This window comes from Ranitomeya imitator, chromosome 4 (genome assembly GCF_032444005.1).
Source record: "Ranitomeya imitator isolate aRanImi1 chromosome 4, aRanImi1.pri, whole genome shotgun sequence".
In the NCBI taxonomy this organism is placed as follows: Eukaryota; Metazoa; Chordata; class Amphibia; order Anura; family Dendrobatidae; genus Ranitomeya; species Ranitomeya imitator.
Genome location: NC_091285.1, coordinates 459,923,394 through 459,942,917, shown reverse-complemented (window position 1 = coordinate 459,942,917; position 19,524 = coordinate 459,923,394).

Sequence of the window (19,524 nt, the reverse complement as noted above, 5' to 3'; positions counted from 1 at the left end):
CCACATCATCTGTAAAACACGGCGGAGGCAGTGTGATGGCTTGGACATGCATGGCTGCCAGTTGCACTGGGTCACTAGTGTTTACTGATGATGTGACACAGGACAGAAGCAGCCGAATGAATTCTGAGGTATTCAGAGCTAAACTGTGTGCTCAGATCCAGCCAAATGCAGCCAAACTGATTGGTCGTCATTTCATACTATAGATGGACAATGACCCAAAACAAAGCCAAAGCAACCCAGGGGTTTATTAAAGCAAAGAAGTGGAATATTCTTGAATGGCAAAGTCAGTTACCTGATCTCAACCCAATTGAGCATGCATTTCACTTGTTAAAGACTAAACTTCAGACAGAAAGGCCCTCAAACAAACAGCAACTGAAAACCACCGCAGTGAAGGCCTGGCAGAGCATCAAAAAGGAGGAAACACAGCATCTGGTGATGTCTATAAGTTCAAGACTTCAGGCAGTCATTGCCAACAAAGGGTTTTTAACCAAGTGCTAAAAATGAACATTTTATTTAAAATTATTGAATCTGTCCAATTACTTTTGGTCCTTTTAAAAACAGGGTGGCACATGTTAAGGATCTGAAACTCCTAAACCCTTCATCCAATTTTAATGTGGATACCCTCAAATGAAAGCTGAAAGTCTGAACTTCAACTGCATCTGAATTGTTTTGTTTAAAATTCATTGTGGTAATGTCTATAACCAAAATTAGAAAAAGGTTGTCTCTGTCCAAATATATATGGACCTAACTGTATATGCTACATACATGCTACATACATGCATACTCTTATGGTATAACTTCCCATGCTTGCTGTCTGCTGTGTCATCTGCTGCTTTACCATCTAGAAACATATGATAACTAGCTATTGAACCCGTTCTACGCCCGGGTGGCGAGCATTTATATTGGTATATGGTCTCCATCCTGGTATGTGCTGCTCCATCCTGCGTCCCCATCCTGTCATGTGCTGCTCCATCTTGCGTCCCCATCCTGTCATGAGCTGCTCCATCCTGCGCCCCCATCCTGTCATGTGCTGCTCCATCCTACGTCCCCATCGTGTCATATGCTGCACCCATCCTGCGCCCCCATTCTGTTATGTGCTGCTCCCATCCTGCGCCCCCATTCTGACATGTGCTGCTCCCATCCTGCTCCCCCATTCTGACATGTGCTGCACCCATCCTGCGCCTCCATTCTGACATTTGCTGCACCCATCCTGCGCCTCCATTCTGACATGTGCTGCACCCATCCAGCGCCTCCATTCTGTCACTGGCTGCTCCCATCCTGCGTCCCCATCCTGTCATGTGCTGCTCCCATCCTGCACCCCCGTTCTGTCATGTGCTGCTTCCATCCTGCGCCCCCGTTCTGTCATGTGCTGCTCCCATCCTGCGCCCCCGTTCTGTCATGTGCTGCTTCCATCCTGCACCCCCGTTCTGTCATGTGCTGTTGCCTTCCTGCACCCCCGTTCTGTCATGTGCTGCTTCCATCCTGCACCCCCGTTCTGTCATGTGCTGCTGCCATCCTGCGCCCCCGTTGTCATGTGCTGCTGCCATCCTGCGCCCCCATTCTGACATGTCCTGCTCCCATCCTGCGCCCCCGTTCTGTCATGTGCTGCTTCCATCCTGCACCCCCGTTCTGTCATGTGCTGCCCTATTCTGTCATGTGCTGCTGCCATCCTGCGCCCCCGTTGTCATGTGCTGCTGCCATCCTGCGCCCCCATTCTGACATGTCCTGCTCCCATCCTGCGCCCCCGTTCTGTCATGTGCTGCTTCCATCCTGCGCCCCCGTTCTGTCATGTGCTGCTCCCATCCTGCGCCCCCGTTCTGTCATGTGCTGTTGCCTTCCTGCACCCCCGTTCTGTCATGTGCTGCTTCCATCCTGCACCCCCGTTCTGTCATGTGCTGCTGCCATCCTGCGCCCCCGTTGTCATGTGCTGCTGCCATCCTGCGCCCCCATTCTGACATGTCCTGCTCCCATCCTGCGCCCCCGTTCTGTCATGTGCTGCTTCCATCCTGCACCCCCGTTCTGTCATGTGCTGCTGCCATCCTGCACCCCCGTTCTGTCATGTGCTGCCCTATTCTGTCATGTGCTGCTGCCATCCTGCGCCCCCGTTGTCATGTGCTGCTGCCATCCTGCGCCCCCATTCTGACATGTCCTGCTCCCATCCTGCGCCCCCGTTCTGTCATGTGCTGCTTCCATCCTGCACCCCCGTTCTGTCATGTGCTGCTGGCACAGCAATTTGTTACTTACGCTACCTGATACTTTTCCGGCGCCATTGTCTTGCTCCTCCTGGTGCCTGAATCGGCGCCTGAGCAGTCCGCGCTTTCCGGCGCCATTTTCTTGAAGACACACTGCTGTGTGTCTTCAAGAAAATGGCGCCGGAAAGCGCGGACTGCGCAGGCACCGATTCCGGCACCAGGAGCAAGACAATGGCGCCCGAAACGAATAGCGTAAGTAAAAACTTGCTGTGCCATGAGGCTGTGCCACAGCAATTTGTAACTTACGCCATTCCTTTCCGGCGCCATTGTCTTGCTCCTCCTGGTGCCGGAATCAGTGCCTGCGCAGTCTGCGCTTACCGGTGCCATTTTCTTGAAGACACAGCAGTGTGTCTTCAAGAAAATGGCACCGGAAAGCGCGGACTGCGCAGGTGCCGATTTCGGCACCAGGAGAAGCAAGACAATGGCGCCCGAAACGAATAGCGTAAGTAAAAACTTACTATGGCGGCGGATTATTTGCATAATCAGGGCGCAAATATGTAGACGGCATCCCCGTGCTCCCGACCCCCTGCTCTCGGCGGCATTTTTTCTATAATGTAATGCTAGGAGCATCGCGCCTGCGCAGTCTATTAAGGCTTCGGACAGAGTGACGCTCCCAGCGTTATATTATAGATGTATCTGCTAATTCATTGGTATAATTCATTTGGTGCATTGTACTTAAAACTCACTGTTGCGTATCCATGACTGGGATCAGTGTAGTTCTTATCTGGTGGAAGGTGTCAGAATAGATGTTGCCAGGCTGAATGTCTTTGATCATCTAAAAAAAAATCCCTGGTGTGCTGGCCCCAGCTGCCAAATTATCCTCAACCAGTTCCCACAATCCATCTCTTCTGACTCAGCAGTCTGGACTATAAATTTAGAAACATCCTTAGGGGTTCACGCATGTGGGGGTGCACGCAAGCGTCCCAGAAGCAAAGCGTCACGGAGCTAAGCGTCGTGATACAGCAGTTATTCCATGGCAGTTAGTCAGGGCAGGAGTCAGGTAACCCAAACTCTGCACTCCCTTCTATCCATGTGCTTTATTCCTATCCTCCTATGTTCCCTTGCAATCCACTTTCACCAACCAATACCCCCTCCATCACGACTCATATACATCAGCTCCTCACTCCTTCACTCTCCCATGTACAGCTCCCATGCACCTTTATGGAAAACCTCAGCCCATCTTGCCCAAACTCTCTGCACAAAAAAACTTCATACAATTCCCAAAACTACTTGCTTGTTATCTTCCTACTCCTACTGATTTCAGGGGACATCTCCCATAACCCCGGTCCACCATCCACCAACCTCAACCCATACCCTACCTCACATAGAAACTTTAATAATCTTACTAATATTACTTGCACTCCTTCATCTCCTTCTTTTAATTGTGCCCTTTGGAATCCACGGTCTGTATGCAACAAGCTTCCTTTCCTACACAATTACTTTCTGAAAAACTCTCTGAATCTGCTGGCCCTCACGGAAACCTGGATTCAGGATTCTGACACGGTCTCTCCTGCTGCCATTTCCCATGGTGGCTTATAATTCTCACATTCCCCGAGACCCACAAACAGACATGTTGGTGGAGTCAGCATACTTCTCTCCCCAAAATGCACCTTCCACGTCATCCCCCAGCTCCATCACTCTCATTCCCTTCTTTTGAGGTCCACACCATCAGGCTCTTTCGTCCCCTTTACCTTAGAGTAGCAGTCATATACCGGCCCCCAGGCTCACCCACCCACATCCTGGACCATTTCTCTGCCTGGCTGCCGCACTTCATGTCCTCAGAACTACCAACCCTTATCCTGGGAGACTTCAACATCCCCATAAACAACCCCACTTCCACATCTGCATCCCAGCTTCTATCACTAACCACTTCTCTAGGCCTCTCACAGCTCTCAACCTCTGAGACACACAAGGACGGTAACACCCTTGACCTTGTCTTCGCCCGGCTCTGCTCAATCTCCTACCTAGATAACTCATCGCTTCCCTGCTCTGATCACAACATTCTCTCCTTCACACTCTTCGCCCACCCCAGGACACTCCTACCTACCGCACATTCAGAAATCTACATGCCATTAACCTTCATACACTTTCAGACTCCCTACACTCATCATTGTCCCCAATCTCTTCTTTTTCCTGTCCTGATCTGGCTGTACATCACATCAATGACATTCTTAGAAGCACCCTTGACCAAGTAGCGCCCCTCACCCTCAGAACCTCCAAACACAGAGTGAAACAGCCTTGGCTCACATCGCAAACCCGATTTCTCCAGCGATGCTCTAGGTGTGCTGAACGCTTATGGAGGAAAACATGCACACCAGAAGACTTCATACACTTCAAATTTATGTTAAGGACCTATATCTCTGCCCTTCACCTTGCAAAACAGACCTACTTCACAACCATGATCTCCTCACCAGCCAACAGCCCCAAGAAACTTTTTGACACCTTTCACTCCCTCCTCAGGCCAAAAGCACAAGCCCCTATCACAGACATCTGTGCTGATGACCTGGCCTCCCACTTTATAGAGAAAATACACAATATACGTCAGGAAATCCGCTCCCAATCACCAAGTTCAGTGACTCCCATCCCTCCCTGCATTTCCCCTGGCTCACTCTCAACATTCAATCTCATCACAGAAGAAGAAGTCTCCAGGCTCCTCTCTTCTTCTCGTCCGACTACATGCACCACCGACCCCATTCCCTCACACCTCCTCCAGTCTCTCTCTCCAGCCGCCACAATTCGCCTAACTCCAATCTTTAAGCTCTCCCTCTCCTCTGGCATTTTTCCCTCCTCCTTCAAACACTCTATCATTACTCCATTACTAAAGAAACGCGCTCTCGACCCATCCTGCCCAAATAACTACAGACCAGTCTCCAATCTCCCCTTCATCTCTAAACTCTTGGAGCGCCTGATATACTCCCGCTTTACCCGTTACCTCTACACTCACTCCCTCCTAGTCCCTTCACAGTCCAGTTTCCTCCCCTTACATTCGACTGAAACTGGACTCAAAGTGACCAATGACCTTCTGACAGCAAAGCGTAATGGTGACCACTCTCTGCTCATTCTTCTCGACCTTTCTGCAGCTTTCGACAATGTTGACCACCCTCTCCTACTCTCTAAGCTCCAGTGACTAGGCATTAGGGACACTGCTCTCTCCTGGTTCTCTTCCTACCTTTCTGACCGTTCCTTCAGTCTTCTGTTCTCTGGCTCCACTTCCTCTCCTCTTCCTCTCACTGTCGGGGTACCTCAGGGCTTAGTCCTTGGCCCCCTTCTCTCCTCCTTCTACACGGCCCCAATTGGACAGACCATCTACAGATTTGGCTTTCAGTACCATCTTTATGCTGATGACACACAACTATACATGCCATCCCCTCACCTTACCCCCGCTGTACTACAGAACGCCACTGACTGACTGTCTGCAGTCTTCAACATCATGTCAGCTCTCTATCTGAAACTCAACCTCTCCAAAACTGAACTTCTTCTGCTCCCACTATCTACTAACCTCCCTAAATCTGACATTTCCCTCTCCGTGGGTGGCACCATAATAACACCCCGGCAGCAGGCGCGCTGTCTGGGTGCTATGTTTGACTCCGATCTCTCCTTCACCTCCCATATACAATCTCTTGCCTGCTCGTGCCGCTTACACCTAAAGAACATCTCTAGAATCTGCCCTTTTCTCCCCATGGAAACAACAAAAACCCTCACTGTCACCCTGATCCACTCCCGTCTGGACTACTGTAATGCTCTATTAATTGGCCTCCCCCTCACGCGACTTTCCTCTCTCCAGTCCATCCTTAATGCAGCAGACAGGGTTGTCCATCTAGCTAATCGTTACTCGGACGCGTCTGCTCTTCGCCAGTCATTACACTGGCTGCCCATTCATTACAGGATACAATTCAAAGTACTTGTTCTCACCCACAAAGCTCTCCACAGTGCGGCACCCCCTTACATCTCCTCCATCATTTCTGTCTATCGGCCTAACCGACCGCTGCGCTCTGCAAATGACTTTCGACAAACCTCTGCACTAATCCGTACCTCCCACTCCCGACTCCAAGACTTCTATGCTGCACCAATCCTCTGGAATGCTCTACCCCAAGATATTAGGACCCTCCACAATTTGCATAGTTTTAGGCGCTCATTCAAAACACATTTGTTCAGAGCGGCCTACCACGGTCACTAATTAAACTAATTTTATATTTGTGTGTGTGTGTGTAGCCCATTCACTATCCCCATCTATCCCCCACCCTCTGAAGATGGCTGGACCATCATTTTAAATACATCATTGAAAATACACACCTGTGCTTTGTATCTCCCCCACCTTATTGTAGATTGTAAGCTCTCACGAGCAGGGTCGTTTTATTTCGCTTTAATTATGGTATTGTTAACGTTGTTACTTATGTCTGTTGTGTTTGATACTGTTAAACTGTAAAGCGCTGCGGAATATGTTGGCGCTATATAAATAAAGATTATTATTATTTTTATACATACTACATACATACATACATACATGCTATATACATGCTACATACATACTACATACATACTACATACAGTACATTCATACATTACCTACAATACATACATACAGACATACAGTACATTAAACATAGAGTACATACTCACCATTACTTGTCACTTTGTTCCCCGAAGCCAGTGTCATCTGTAAAAAAATATGAAAATAACAAACAACCAATATACCTTCCTGTCCGCAGAAATCCACGAGTGTCCCACGACGATCTCCTGTAGAGAACAGCAGCATCAGCTGATGCGACTGCTCTCTAGGGGCTCCAGGAACATGACGGGAGGAAGGTATCCTTCCGCACTGTATTCCTCCGCCACTGTAAAAAGAATAGTCCCTAGTCTCATTTTTGGCATTGCTGTATGAGAAATTTTCCCATGCAGCAATTGCCATAAAGTGAGACTTTGTCCTAAGGTAACCTCAGTGATGCACTGCAGGAGCCATTGTCTCCTGTCAGTGTGTCACTGAGGGTCCTATAGAGCAGTGACATTACCCAATGTCACTGTTCTATAGGGGAGATCGTCGTGGGACACTCGTTATTAATTGGACTACGGCGGACAGTTGGTATACGGTTTATTATTTTACGTTTTTTGCAGGCGCTGAAGTATGGTAAGTATGGTTAAAGGGAACCTGTCACCTGAATTTGGTGGGACCAGTTTTGGGTCATATGGGCGGAGTTTTCAGGTGTTTGATTCACCCTTTCCTTACCCGCTGGCTGCATGCTGGCCGCAATATTGGATTGAAGTTCATTCTCTGTCCTCCGTAGTACACGCCTGTGCAAGGTAATCTTGCTTTGCGCAGGCGTGTACTACGGAGGACAGAGAATGAACTTCAATCCAATATTTCGGCCAGCATGCAGCCAGCGGGTAAGGAAAGGGTGAATCAAACACCTGAAAACTCCGCCCATATGACCCAAAACTGGTCCCGCCAAATTCAGGTGACAGGTTCCCTTTAAATGAAGAATATTAAAATACTTTTTCCTAATGTGTGTGTTTTATTAACACTTTATCACTATTGGATTAATAATGGATAGGCATCTTAGCAAGGTGATATTAACCCCGTAATATCCCATATCCCACCGCTACATGGGAGTGGGAAGAGAGAGGCTAAGTGCCGGAATTGGCGCACCTTACAGATGCGCCATTTCTGGGGCGGCTGCGGATTGGTATTTGTAGCCGGGGGGGCAATATCCATGACCCCTCTCTAGGCTATGAATATCAGCCCGCAGCTGTCTGTGTAGCCTTTCTGGCTATGAAATATAGGGGGACCCCATGTCATTTTTTGGGGGGACCCCCTATTTTAATAGCCAGTAAAGGCTACGCAGACAGCTGCGGGCTGATATTCATAGCAGGCTACAAATATTGGCCCCCGGCAGTCGGCTTTCCCCCTCTGACGCAGAAAATTGTGCCGTTTTTATTTTTTTAAATTCAACGCTCATTAAGGCCTCTTTTACACTTGTGTCAGTACGGGTCCGTCGCTCTACGTCAGGCCAACGTACCAACGTATGTTGTGAAATTTGTGCATGACGTGGGCAGCGGATGCAGTTTTTCAATGCATCCACTGCCCATTCTGAAGTTCGGGGACGAGGGGGCAGAGTTTCAGCCACGGACAAAAAAAAACTTCACTTGAACGTTTTTTCATGCCGACGGTTCGCCAAAACATGACAGATCCGTGGCACGACATACACGATGTGTGGCCATCTGTCATGATCCATCACTAATACAAGTCTATGGGAGAAAAACGCATCCTGCGAGCAGATTGGCAGGATCCGTTTTTTTCCCAAAACGACGAATTGCGACGGATTGCTAAAAACGCAAGTGTGAAAGTAGCCTTAGAAACATCAGCCTTTCTATTATATATCTATAGATATATCTATCTATAGATATATTTATAGATAGATATATCTATAGATACATAGATGTATCTATCCATATATCTGGCTGCTTTCGCACATCAGGTTTTTGCCGTCAGGCACAATCCGGCGAGTTTTGAACAAAACGGATCTGTTTTTTCCGACGGATCCGTTTTTTTCCGCCAGATCCGTTTTTTTTCAGCCGGATCTGTTTTTTCCACCGATCCGTTTTTTCCGCAGGATCAGTTTTCTTCCGCCAGATCCGTTTTTTTCTGCCGGATCTGTTTTTTTTCACAGGATCCGGTTTTTTTCCTCCGGATCTGTTATGTTCCGCCGAATCCGTTTTTTTCCGACGGATCAGTTTTTTTCTTCCGGATCAGTTTTTTACGCCGGATCCGTTTTTTTTCACCGGATCCATTTTTTCCACCGGATTTGTTTTTTTCCGCCTGATCCGTTTTTTTTCTTCCGGATCCTTTTTTTCCGCCGGATTCGTTTTCTCCGCCGGACCCGTTTTTTTCTTCCGGATCCGTTTTTTCTGCCGGATCCCGTTTTTTTAAAAACTCGCCGGATTGTGTCTGATGGCAAAAACCTGATGTGTGAAAGCAGCCAGATATATGGATAGATACAGCCCGCTCCTGAGGATGCCCTGAGTCAGATGCTGATTCCAAGCGGGAATTCCCATCCTACACTGACAGGCTGTCAGGAAAGCGCACTGATTGCTCATGGTGCCGTATAATCGGGCACTGCAAAGGCACTGTAATGTTTGCTTGGTGTGCGGGTAGCACTGTCGGGCGCTAGATAGCATTCACCATTCGCGAGCAGTCAACAACATTGGGAAGGGGAATGATTAAGGAACGACAGTCACACATCAACACACTTTTTCAAGTACACACTAGCGCATGGCCAAGCGGCCATGCGAACCTATTATAGCAGTAGTGCAACAAGACCTTCCAGATGGACCAATAGGAGCTGCAACAGGACCTGAGCATGTGACCCCCGACCTCCAATGGGAGGCCGTCCCGTGGGCATGCTCAGTATGGGAAAAGCAGGACTTGGTCCCAGAAAGGCTGATCAGTGCTGGCTAAAAAGACAGAGCCTGGAAAGGCAGCAGTAACCAGTCACACAGTATCAGCTTGAGCTAGATGCTGGGACCGATGTCTCCACTGAGCAGGTTCCACTGCGGTTGGAGAAGAATGGGAGAAAGCAGTGGACGTGGTCTGAGATTCCCCCTGTGTGGAGGCAGTAACTTGACACCAAACACATAAGTTTTTAATTTTTCAAGATATTGGGCTTGGGTGAGGGTACTTTTTTGCGCTCTGAGTCATCATTTTTACTATACCATTTTGGGGTAGATACAATGTTTGGATCACCTCTTATTGTATTTTATTGCAATATTGCACCGGTCAAGGAAAATAACACTGGAGTTTTCATTTTTTTTCATCATTGCTCTGTTTACCAGTCAGATTAATTTATTTTAGATTTTGATGTAACAGACATTTCTGAAAGAAGTGATACCAAATGTGGATATTTTTTATTAATTGTTTTACTTTTAATGAGGCAAAAGGGGGAGGATTTAATCTTTTGTGTTTATTTTTTTCATATTTTTAAAAACTCTTTTTGTACTTTTTAATTCATTTAATATTCCCCTTAGGGAATTTGAAGCATTGATGGTCCGCTTACATGTGATGTACATATCAAAGCATCAGCACTGCTATGAATATCAGAAATCACAATCTCCTGTGAATGATGTCTATGGACCAGCATTCACAGGAGTATAGCATTGACTCCTGGCTGTCATGACAACCTATCGGTGCCCACAATTACGTGTCAGAGGTGCCGATAGTTGAGATGACTGATGCGCTTCTGGCCGGCGTGTGTTAAATACAGATGAATTTAACTGATTCACTGCCACAGGCAGAGTAACGCTCCACCTGCACCTGTTAAAGGGACTCTGTCACCTAAATTTGGAGGGAACAATCTTCAGCCATAGGGGCGGGGTTTTCGGGTGTTTGATTCACCCTTTCCTTACCCGCTGGCTGCATGCTGGCTGCAATATTGGATTGAAGTTCATTCTCTGTCCTCCATAGTACATGCCTGCATAAGGCAATCTTGCCAGCATGCAGCCAGCGGGTAAGGAAATGGTGAATCAAAAACCTCAAAACCCCGCCCCTATGCCTGAAGATTGTTCCCTCCAAATTCAGGTGACAGATTCCCTTTAAAGGCTCATGATTAGTGTTGAGCGATACCGTCCGATACTTGAAAGTATCGGTATCGGATAGTATCGGCCGATACCCGAAAAATATCGGATATCGCCGATACCGATATCCGATACCAATACAAGTCAATGGGACATCAAGTATCGGAATGTATCCTCATGGATCCCAGGGTCTGAAGGAGAGGAAACTCTCCTTCAGGCCCTGGGATCCATATTAAAGTGTAAAATAAAGAATTAAAATAAAAAATATTGTTATATTCACCTCTCCGGCGGCCCCTGGGCATCAGCGGGAGGATCCGGCATCCGGCACGGCTTCTTTCTTCAAAATGCGCGCCTTTAGGACCTGTGGAATGACGTCCCGGCTTCTGATTGGTCGCGTGCCGCCCATGTGACCGCCACGCGACCAATCAGAAGCCGCGACGTCATTCCTCAGGTCCTAAAAGGCGCTCATTCTAGGACTTTAGCTGAGGAATGACGTCGCGGCTTCTGATTGGTCGCGTGGCGGTCACATGGGCGGTACGCGACCAATCAGAAGCCGGGACGTCATACCACAGGTCCTAAAGGCGCGCATTTTGAAGAAAGAAGCCGTGCCGGACGCCGGTTCCTCGCGCAGATGTCCAGGGGCCGCCGGAGAGGTGAATATAACAATATTTTTTATTTTAATTCTTTATTTTACACTTCCGATACCGATACCCGATATCACAAAAATATCGGATCTCGGTATCGGAATTCCGATACCGCAAGTATCGGCCGATACCCGATACTTGCGGTATCGGAATGCTCAACACTACTCATGATGACTCATTAAAACAGTCATTATTTACAGGGAAAGATGTTGGCTTAGCATGTAAGTCGACATCAAAATCAGGGACATGACATATGATGTATATATACAGTACAGACAAAAAGTTTGGACACACCTTCTCATTTAATGATTTTTCTACTTTTTCATGACTATGAAAATTGTACATTCACGCTGAAGGCATCAAAACTATGAATTAACACATGTGGAATTACATACTTTACAAAAAAGTGTGAAATAACTGAAATTATGTCTTATATTCTAGGTTCTTCAAAGTAGCCACCTTTTGCTTTGTTGACTGCTTTGCACACTCTTGGCATTCTCTTGATGAGCTTCAAGAGGTAGTCACCGGGAATGGTTTTCAATTCCAGGTGTGCCCTGTCACGTTTAATAAGTGGGATTTCTTGCCTTATAAATGGGGTTGGGACCATCAGTTGTGTTGTGCAGAAGTCTGGTGGATACACAGCTGATAGTCCTACTCAATAGACTGTCAGAATTTGTATTGTGGCAATAAAAAAGCAGCTAAGTAAAGAAAAATGAGTGGCCATCATTACTTTAAGAAATGAAGGTCGGTCAGTCCAAAAAATTGAGCAAACTTTGAAAGTGTCCCCAAGTGTAGTAGCAAAAACCATCAAGCGCTACAAAGAAACTGGCTCACATGAGGACCGCCCCAGGAAAGGAAGACCAAGAGTCACCTCTGCTTCTGAGAATAAGTTTATCCGAGTCACCAGTCTCAGAAATCGTAGGTTAACAGCAGCTCATATTGGAAACCAGGTCAATGCCACACAGAGTTCTAACAGCAGACACATCTCTACAACCACTGTTAAGATGAGACTTTGTGCAGCAGGCCTTCATGGTAAAATAACTGCTAGGAAACCACTGCTGAGGACAGGCAACAAACAGAAGAGACTTCTTTGGGCTAAAGAACACAAGGAATGGACATTAGACCAGTGGAAATCTGTGCTTTGGGTCTGTTGAGTCCAAATTTGAGATCTTTGGTACCAACCATCGTGTCTTTGTGGGCGCAGAAAAGGTGAACGGATGGACTCTACATGCTTGGTTCCCACCATGAAGCATGGAGGAGGAGGTGTGATGGTATGGTGGTGCTTTTCTGGTGACACTGTTGGGGATTTATTCAAAATTGAAGGCATACTGAACCAGCATGGCTACCACAGCATCTTGCAACGGCATGCTATTCCATCTGGTTTGCGTTTAGTTGGACCATCATTAACTTTTCAACAGGACAATGACCTCAAACACACCTCCAGGCTGTGTAAGGGCTATTTGACCAAGAAGGAGAGTGATGGGGTGCTACGCCAGATGACCTGGCCTCCACAGTCACCAGACCTAAACCCAATCGAGATGGTTTGGGGTGAGCTGGACCGCAGAGTGAAGGCAAAAGAGCCAACAAGTGCTAAGCATCTCTAGGAACTCCTTCAAGATTGTTGGAAGGCCATTCCAGTTGACTTTCTCTTGAAGCTCATCAAGAGAATGCCAAGAGTGTGCAAAGCAGTCATCAAAGCAAAAGGTGGCTACTTTGAAGAACCTAGACTATAAGACATAATTTCAGTTGTTTCACACTTTTTTGTTAAGTAAGTAATTCCACATGTCTTCATTCATTGATTTGATGCCTTCAGTGTGAATGTACAATTTTCATAGTCATGAAAATACAGAAAAATCTTTAAATAGGAAGGTGTGTCCAAACTTTTGGTCTGTACTGTACGTCATATGTCAAGAAGGAGGTAAATTAACTTAAAGCATAGCCATCATTTTAATTTTTATTTCATAAATCAATAATATGCAGGAAAATAAGAAACTTTGTATGATATTTGATCAGAAAAATTAGCTTTTTTTCTATCTGCCAAAATTGATCAGTCATTATTAAAATTCACAATGCTGATGTCAAAATCTTTATTCAGTGAAGACAGACTTTTCCATCACTAAGATAGAAGATAGTAGTGCTTTTACAATTCTGGGTACGCGGGAGGAGGGAGGAGCTATCTCTCTTCTATCTAGATAGAATATTTGAAATAGCAAGTGCCATCTCCTCTTTCAGTACTTATTTTCATGTCTACTATTGAATTCTGAAATAAACCGCGGTTGTGCTTTACCTTTTGAGTTCAAGCTTAGGTTGAATGTTTTGTCATTGGTAGGTGGAACCTGATCTCTTAACAGGCCATATTCCTTAAACCAATATGGTTGGAATCCTAGTGGCTGAGAGGATAAGTTGAAAAAACAGAGGCCTGCTCTTTAAGAGCAGTAATTAACCTCTTCACAACATGGACAATTTCCATTTTTTTCTCCCCTTCTTCCCAGAACCATAACTCTTATTTTTCTGTTCACATAGAGGGTTTTTTTTTTGCGGGACTTTTGAGTTGTATTTTTGAATAAAATAATTTATTACACCACGTAGTGTTCTGGAAAATTGGAAAAATATTCCAAGTGGTGAGAAATAGTGAAAAAACTCAATTCTGAAAATGTTTTGTGAATAATTTTTATGGTGTATATTTTATGTTAACAACCATCTCATAGTATCATTCTGCTCATCAATACGATTATGGCTGGAATGAAAAATTTTACAGGGTATGAATATTTTCCATACCTATTGTACTCTAATTATCTGCATTCTGCACTTTATCTACTTAGAATATTATTGTTACCTACCTATCGTATACTGTATATTTTCCTATAGCAATTAAAAGTTTATTCTGCAGGAAGTTACAATTTTAATTCCCAAATATACAAAAAAGGTTGCACTCTATCGTGCAAAGGCATGTCTAATATGAAATATATGAAATATGAATAGCAAAATGGCTTTTGAACATTAGGAAAATATTTAAGAGACGCTTTGCACAGAATTTGATATAATCAAATAGTGTGAGCCCATCAACCAATCGTCAAGGTGGTCTCATAAAACTGATGGGTCCCTGATCTCCCTGTCCAAATGTGAACACTTACCAAAGGCCAATGTAATATATTTCATATTAGACATGCCTTTGCACGATAGAGTGCAACCTTTTTTGTATATTTATGTATGGAGGTAGCTGCTCCTGGTATGCACCTATTCACACTAGTTTGGATGTGCAAGTCTTTTTTCTGTCATTTCTATGTTAGCTGACTGACTGCACACTCCTCCCATCACCATGTGGTTTTTAATTGCATCTCATCACACTTGGTCCCGGTCAACCCATATGTAGGCTTTGCTGAACAGAGGTATCCACATTCACCCAGGCATACAGACATTGGCCTTCGGTAAGTGTTCACATTTGGACAGGGAGATCAGGGACCCATCAGTTTTATGAGACCACCTTGACGATTGGTTGATGGGCTCACACTATTTGATTATATCAAATTCTGTGCAAAGCGTCTCTTAAATATTTTCCTAATGTTCAAAAGCCATTTTGCTATTCATATTTCATATATTTCATATTAGACATGCCTTTGCACGATAGAGTGCAACCTTTTTTGTATATTTATGTATGGAGGTAGCTGCTCCTGGTATGCACCTATTCACACTAGTTTGGATGTGCGAGTCTTTTTTCTGTCATTTCAATTTTAATTCCCAGACACAATCGAATTTTTTGTCCAGTGTTTGCTTGTTCCATTTTCTGTATGGTCTATTTTACTCTCCAATCGCTTTTTTAATGCATTTTTAAATTGTATGGTCTAATAATAAAAATTACTTACTTATTGTACAAGCCATAGTTGGAGGACTTTTTTTGTCTACATAGGTGTTGGTTTGCATCAGGTCCTCCTTTTCTATAATGTAGGGCATTTTTGTGTCTCAGATAAGACGCTAGCGGCAAGGCAGCACAACACCTCCAAGGCATAGAGGGACAGCTTATGCCAAGTGTCATGCACAAGAGTTTTGGTAGATTGTGGGCTGAGGAAGGAACGGATTCTGGCAATATTTTTGAGTTGGAGGTGGCAAGAGTTTGGACGTGCGGTTTGAAGGACAGGGCAGAGTCGAGAGTTACCCCGAGGCAGTGGATTTCAGGTGCGGGAGAGAGCGTGATGCCGTTTACCATAATAGATAGGTCAGGTAGGGGGGATACGTGAGATGGGGGAAAGATGATAAGTTCAGTTTTGTCTACATTGAGTTTTAGGAAGCGAGAGGAGAAGAAGGAGGATATGGCTGACAGACACTTCGGGATTCTGGACAGCAGAGAGAGGTGGCTTCTAGGCCAGAGAGGTAGATCTGAGTGTCGTCCGCATACAGGTGGTACTGGAAGCCGTGGGACTTTATGAGTTGTCCTAGGCCGAGAGTATAGATGGAAAAAGTAGGGGCCCTAGGACAGAGCCCTGAGGGACTCCAACAGAGAGAGGGCAGGATGAGGAGGTGGTGTGGGAGGGGGAAACGCTAAATGTGCGGTCGGAAAGGTATGAGGCAATCCAGGTTAGGGTGAGGTCTTTGATGCCAAAGGAAGAAAGAATCTGTAGCAGTAGGCAGTGGTCGACTGTGTCGAAAGCAGAGGACAGGTCAAGAAGGAGGAGGATGGAGAATTGTCTGTTAGCTTTGGGTGTGAGTAAGTCATTAGTAATTTTTGTCAGGGCAGTTTTGGTGGAGTGGTGGGGGCGGAAGCCAGATTGGAGATTGTCAAGGAGAGAGTTAGATGAGAGGTGGGAGCAAATTTGAGCATGGACATGCTGCTCAAGGAGTTTTGAAGCAAATGGGAGCAGTGATATGGGGTGGTAGCTGGGCATAGCAGTTGGGTCAAGGTTAGTTTTTTGAGGATGGGTGTGATGGTGGCATGTTTGAATACCGAGGGGAAGGTACCAGATGATAGCGATAGGTTGAAGAGATGGGTTAGGGCTGGAATGAGCATGTTAGTGAGGTTGGGGAGCAGGTGGGAGGGGATGGGGTCAAGTGCACAGGTGGTGAGGTGCGATTTGGAGAAGAGGCGAGTAAGCTCTCCTTCAGTGATGTTGGAGAGGGAGGTTATTAGGGAAGGGCAGAGGTCTTCTATATGGAGTGGTTGGAGTGATGGAACTGTTAAGGTTAGCCTTGTTTGGTCGATCTTGTTTTTGAAGTAGGTGGCAAAGTCCTCAGAGGAGATGAGGGGAGTTGGAGTTGGCAGTGGCGGGCGAAGGAGAGAGTTAAATGTGCTGAATAGCTGTTTTGGGTTGTAGGATAGTGAAGATACAAGGCTAGTGAAATATGTCTGTTTAGCGGAAGTGAGGGCAAATTTGAAGTCAAATGTAGCTTGTTTGAAAGCAGTGAAGTCGTCTGGCAGGCATGTTTTCTTCCAAGGCCGCTCCATAACCCTGGATGCTTGTCGAAGTTTTTTGTGAGATTGTTATGCCAAGGTCGCCTATTGGTTCGTCGCACTGTGCCATAAATGAGAGGAGCGATTGAGTCTATGGCTGATGTGAGGGTGGAGTTATAGAAAGCGGTGGCACTGTCTGTGTCGTGGAGTGAAGATATGGAGGACAGGGGTAGGAGAGAGTCTGAGAGTCTGTGAATGTCTAGGTGTGTGAGGTTTCTGCGAGGATGTGGTAATGGATGGACATGGGGGGCAGGTGAGGAGGACAAGGATGAGAAGGTGAGTAGATGGTGGTCAAATAGGGGGAAGGGAGAGGTTGTGAGATTAGATAAGGAACAGAGGCAGGTGAAGATGAGGTCTAATGTATGTCCGTCTGTGTGGGTGGCTGTGGAGGACCACTGAGTAAGTCCAAAGGATGAAGTAAGGGCCAGGAGCTTGGAGGCTGCTGGCTGGCAGGTGTCAGTAGGGATATTAAAGTCACCCATGATGATGGTGGGGATGTCAGTAGAGAGAAAGTGAAGGAGCCAGGTGGAGAATTGGTCGATGAAGGCAGTGGCTGAACCCGGTGGTCGGTATATGACAGCCAATTGGAGATTGGAGGGAGAGTAGATACGGACAGAGTGAACCTCGAAAGAAGGGATGATATGGGAGGGTGGGGGTTGAAGGAACAGTTTTTTAGAAAGAAGGATACCCACTCCTCCACCATGTCTGTTACCAGAGCGAGGAGTGTGGGTAAATTGGAGTCCACCGTAGCTCAGTGCAGCAGGTGAGGCCGTGTCAGGGGGCGTCAGCCAGGTCTCAGTGAGGGCCAGGAAGGAAAGGTTTCGGGAAGTAAAGAGATCGTGGATCACATGGAGCTTGTTGCATATAGAGCAGGCATTCCAAAGTGCCCCAGAGAGAGGAAGCAGGGGGGTGGGGGTCAGTGACACAGATTTTAAGTGTGAGGGGTTGCGATAGTTTCTCATAGTGTGAGAAGGACAGGGGTGAGGATTAGTGATGAATAAGGCGGGGGGCAGGATTGGGGGGGATGTGTCGCCAGCAGTAAGAATAAGCAGAGAAAGAGAAAGAAGCAGGTATGTGAAGGAGAGTGATTGGCTTATATTATATTTTGGTAATAAAGGTCTGAGGTTATAGAGCAGGTCTGCAGATGAAGCAAGGTGGGGGTAAGAGACAAGTGGAGATAGTTATGTGGTTTGAGGGTGCAAGGGTATGGGGTTAGTGGAAGAGAGTGAGGATTACTGGAGAAAAACAGTGGGGGAAATGTGAGCATGGTTAAAGTCTTCATAGGGAGATTTGTAGTTAAAGTTCCGCGCTGCCGCTAAGATGAATTTCAGGAGAGTATAGTTAATTCACAGTGGTTTTATTCTACACGTTTCAGGGGTCTCATGTCCCCTTCATCAGGAAATTTCACGGTGGTATTTCCTGATGAAGGGGGCATGAGACCCCTGAAACGCGTATAATAAAACCACTATGAATCAACTATACTCTCCTGAAATTCATCTTAGCGGCAGCGCGGAACTTTAACTACAAATCTCCCTTTGAAGACATTATTTTCTCTGGTCGGTGAAGACCTGTGGATCTGCAGCAGCCGCTATCTATATGCTCTAATCTCATCCTAACCAGGTGAGAAAATTTGGTGTATTCTCTGTGTAACGTGGATAAGACCCTATTGCGCTCTTTGTCTCCCCATTGTTTTGCAGAAGCATGGTTAAAGAGCAGGGGAGAGAAAGAGAGGCAAGTAAACTTAGAAGACAGTGTTTAGTCTTACCGTCTGGCCAATTTCTGGACTATTTCTGGCATATTTCAGATGACACACTTAAAATATGTCACTTGAAATTGTCACATCTGACTGAAGTCAAATCTGACCCACAACATGCAACTTATACCATTCAAATGATCAAGAAATGAGGCCAGGTGAGACAGGGAGGGGGGAGGAGGAAGGAGGCGGAGGACAGTCCACAGCAGGAGACAATTAGCAGATTGCAGTTTATACAACATTTGTCTAACAAAAATGAAGGCTAAATGCAAAATGTATCGCATAAAAACAGCAAAGCACAAGATTAGCCCTAAGAAGGACTTTTAGTATGATGGTTGAGGAAAGTATCACCAGTAGAGGACTCCGATTCCAAAAACTGTGCATAACACGACTGGACAACTACTCTCTCCCTCCAATCAGAACTGTCCCTGAGCTGTGCATTGGCATCAGTCACAGCGCTGATCCTTTTATAACCTCTGATGAGGTACTGCAGACAGACAATCACAGTAATGCCACTACCAAGATGGCTACAGCATTACAGTGACTGGCGGGCAATTCCCACATGTTTATTGGCTATGTAACAGGTGCCAAACAGGCAGGGTGGGAATTTGAGCATTCAATCTGAGTACCACTCAATGCTCCACGAGTGCCAAGCATTTCTGAGCACCCAGATACTCGAGTGATATCAGAGTATCACCGAGCACGTTCACTCATCACTACTTTACAGTATTACAAATCGATTTACTGCAAATATAATTTTGTGGTAAAATTCCACAAAGCTTGCAGATTTGAAGTTCAAAACATTATTTGCTCTTTATTGCATAGACAATTTTCTCCATGGCTCGTATTAATAACTGAGGGGAAGAT